Here is a 4,264-nt window from a genome sequence, read left to right as displayed (position 1 = left end):
TCTCCCTGCTGAGTGGAGTAATATCATCCAATACACAAGGAAAATGCATTATGGGCTGATGGTGATCACTCAGAATTGTAATGTTATTGTTAGCGATGAGAGGTTGTCTAGCCTCGGATTGATTTAACGCCATAAAGTTTCCGCTACAGCTTGGGCTTACCCTGACCTTTCAGAGAAAAATTAGATTTAGTAGCCTGCCTCCTGCATAGCTGCCAAGTCTGTGTGCAATTGTCAGTCCAGCATTCACTGTATGAGCCAGTAAAACACCAACCAGCCAATCATCTGAGGGGATAGTCAGTAGTTTCCAACATAAAAAGAGTGCCCTAAAAGTCTGTGTCGCTTTATCTTTATCTACAACAGTAATAACAGCTAAAATGTAGAAGAAGAATCAGAGGTTTTATCACCTCGTGCATTTACACATACAAAGAATTTGACTTGGTATATTGATGCAAAACAATTAACAAAGGAGATAAAACAGAACTAGCAAGAACTTAGAACTTTAATAATAGAAAATATACTGTTGTTCATTTCCCTCTTTTACCTTCAATTTAGTTTTGAACGATCATGTGATTGCTTGAAAACTTAAAATACATTTTCTTCCTATAAGCACATTGTTCCCTTACAGTCTCCTTTATAAAACATACACACAAACACACACACACACACACACACACACACACACACACACACAAACACCTAAACACACACACACAGACACACACACACACACACACACACACACACACACACACACACACACACACACACACACACACATACACACACATACCGCTGAGTGAAAAGCAGCAAACTGTGCAAGTATTTTAAAGCCTGAATGTTTCTCATTATAATCCAAACCAAACCTTTCAGATCTGACAGCCACGAAATGTCAAGACAGACTTTTTCTGGCTGATTTATTAACTTGGAAATCAGACTGGCATATCTGATTCAAGGAGATAATATATAATCTTGACATCTATCTGTTCATTTTCTACGCTTCAATGTCCAAATTCAATTTTAGATATTTTCAGGCTTTTTTTGACAGGAATGTTTTTTGTATAAGTATGGGACATTATACTGCTCTACTAAGATAGTGCTGGTCTTTTTACACAGTTGAACACACAGATGTTATCCATTCTTACTACTGCAAGGTTACAAACAAATGACAATTCATTTTGACAATCCATTTTTAATTAAACTTTCTCTTTACACTTATTTACAAGTGCCAACGGTCATATCAGTTTTTTTGGCTTCAGTCAGCTTCTTGTGCAAATGTTTGTTTAGAATTTAAACTTAGATGTTACACCATTGTGCAAAATCTCAAAAGTCTTTGCAGGCCTCTGTGATGAACTATAGCTGATAAGTTATTTTGCATGCTGCTCTATCAGCAAATATTTAGGACTGTTATCTTAAAAATAGAAAATCAATAATAACTATCATCCATCAAAACCATCATGGCTCAACCAGCTTCTACTCTGCTCCCATCACTTTGGGAACAAAGTGATGACAGTTGTAAGGCCTAAACCTCAAGTAAGCCTTCTGAAATCCTCTGACAAAAAAATGTCAGAGAAAAAAAACAAACACTGGCTTTGACCTAGAGGAATCTTTAGGTCAAGAGATTGGTCAAAACAGGTATGGAGGATTTTTCTTTTTTCATTGCCGTTCGAGACGTGTTGAAATCAATTACATACAACAGCAAGCAACAATTGAACAGCGGAACATTGAAGTTTTTGGTTTGTTGTGTTATTGAGTGCAGATGAAGCAAATGTGAGTGTGGATACACGAACCAAGATTCACGAACCACTGTTCACTTGCCAAACATTTACATGGCAGCAATGTCACTGTTGGAGTAGTAGCAGGCTAACTTAAGTATTCAGCTTAAAGCATTGTTCTAACAAAACCTCTGAAAATGACTAGTAGATTTGTCATGTTAAAGAATCCTTTTTTGACAGTTGGGGAGTCTTCAGGATCCACAATAATCAGTCAAATCTAATGCAACCACCCATCAGTAGAGTGCACCAAGGTATTTATTATTATGGTTATATAAAGACACATTACATACTGTACATTGCAAGCAACATTTATTCTGTCTTTTACTTATAATCAAAACAAATGTGTACAAATACAATACAACAATAACAACAACATCCATACTCAAATGAAAGTCAACACAAAAACACTGTGCATATTCAAGATACTGCAGTTGTGACTTATTTAATATTTCATAATAAAATAGATTAATCCTCCATTAGTAAGCAAACAACACTCAACTCCTGCTAGTTAGCAGCTGCATGCAGGCTGTAGCTCATGTGAGCCTGAGGCTCAAGCACACACTTAAACCTGACTATCAGCTCACACAGCTAACTAACAGTATTAATGCAGCTAGTTTCAGACTGTCTCTATTATTTTTTGTTTGTGGTATTAAAATGTCCACACTGCACATCTTCATCGCTCAAATACGTTTAATGTGATCAACTCTATCAACATCTTGCAATCACCTTTTTTGTTTAAGATAAATGAACACGTCCTTACTTCCTTGGTTTTTTCAGAATAGTACATTTTTGTAGTCCATGAAACGAGTAACACTGGTAGTTAGAAGAGAAACTATAATAATGAGTTGTGTTTATGCTTTATTCAATCATGCTGTTCGGTCCCCATCCCTACAAACATTTGGGCATTATTGTGAAAATGTAGTTTAAATATTAGTTTGATTTATGTATGGCAGTTTTTTAACATGAATATTTCCATAAAAACATGTGTAGGAAGAGGCTTTCAGTTCAATTGCTTTAAAAAATCAATGGCTCAATAGTGGCTTTTTCAATCAATCAATTAGTCTTTATTTGCATGATGCCAGTTCATAACAAATGTGACACATTTTTACAAAAAGCAGATAAAAAACTCTTTTTTGTTCAATATTACAAAAGAGTAGGTAACAAGACCTTACTCATTGCTATATTACAAAGACAAAGTATAATACATAATGCAAACTTTAGCATCATTTAATCAAACGTTACATTGGCAAGAAAAAACTTCCTTAACAGGCAGAAATCTTGACTAAATCCCAGGCTCATGTCGAAACAGCCATCTACTGGAACTTTGATGGAGGGAGATGCGATAAGATGCAGGAAGAGCGATAGGGAACAAGGGCTTGGTTGTTCAGGCAGGTCATCCACCAAAGAGCTCAAGAACTTTCAATGTTTCTTATTGGCTCAGAATCTTTTTATAGCAGAAGAGTATTATTTACTTTATGTTTCAAGGTTCCTATTCATCAAAAGATATGAGTTGAAACTTATTCTTCATACCAGAGACATTGTGGTGTTATAAGCAGAGCACTTTTTTTACCACCCATCTTTTAGAGTGTATATTGCAATTTCTAGAATTTATCCAAATGTGTGAAATATATTCTCTCATCTTCATTGCTGTCACTCAAAGACATTATCCTCCGAGCAGTCAGCAGCCCCTCATTATGCAAAATCAAACAAGACAGTGGAATAGAGTTTGGTGTCCCACAGTAACATAAGCAAATATAGCCTGACAACTCATATTGAAGAAGACTTAGAAGTCTGCCTATGCCTGGATATTAAGACAACCAAGACAATGGTTGAGGCAACTTAACAGACGGGCGATACCTTGTCTGCACAGGAAGCAGAACAAACATCTTCCTGAGCTTTGAATCCACCAAATCTGAAGGAATATGATCAAGTGCTTTAGTGTGATCCTTAAAGGATATGTCCATGACTGTGCTTGTGAGGGGGAGATTTTTATATGCAATGCAGCAGAATCCGTCAGGAATTCTGAGGCATGAGCTTGTCTCTATATAACAACATATTTGAATTTCAAACTTATTGAACTGGTCCGTTTCCTCAAACTTTGAACATGTGGTGATAAAAGATACTACGTGTGCTCCTATAGGTCATTTATGATGAAAGTTGACATATTCCTCGGCTCAGTATCTGTTGAACGTATATGTTTGGTTCTCATATGATGCAACAGTGCCCCCCTGTGGAGCTATCAGGTACAAGCCACTTTTTTTTTCTCCAATTAGAACACCATTCCAAGGTAAAATGTGAAATCAAAGACATCTTATCACTGTCAGGTTTTGTCACGTGCTTGAGTCCCATTTGTGAGGAAAAAAAACTGTGTGGACTGATGAGATGTCAAAAGAATATCATGTCTGCTATTTCATTTTGAGCCATTATAGTCTGTGCTGTATTTTTGCATTGACATTACACTATTGTATCTGCAGTTCCTGCAGGGCAGTAGA

Source organism: Symphodus melops, assembly GCF_947650265.1.
Source record: "Symphodus melops genome assembly, chromosome: 13".
In the NCBI taxonomy this organism is placed as follows: domain Eukaryota; kingdom Metazoa; phylum Chordata; class Actinopteri; order Labriformes; family Labridae; genus Symphodus; species Symphodus melops.
The sequence above is the reverse complement of the archived record's forward strand: the minus strand, read 5'-3'. Positions refer to the sequence as shown.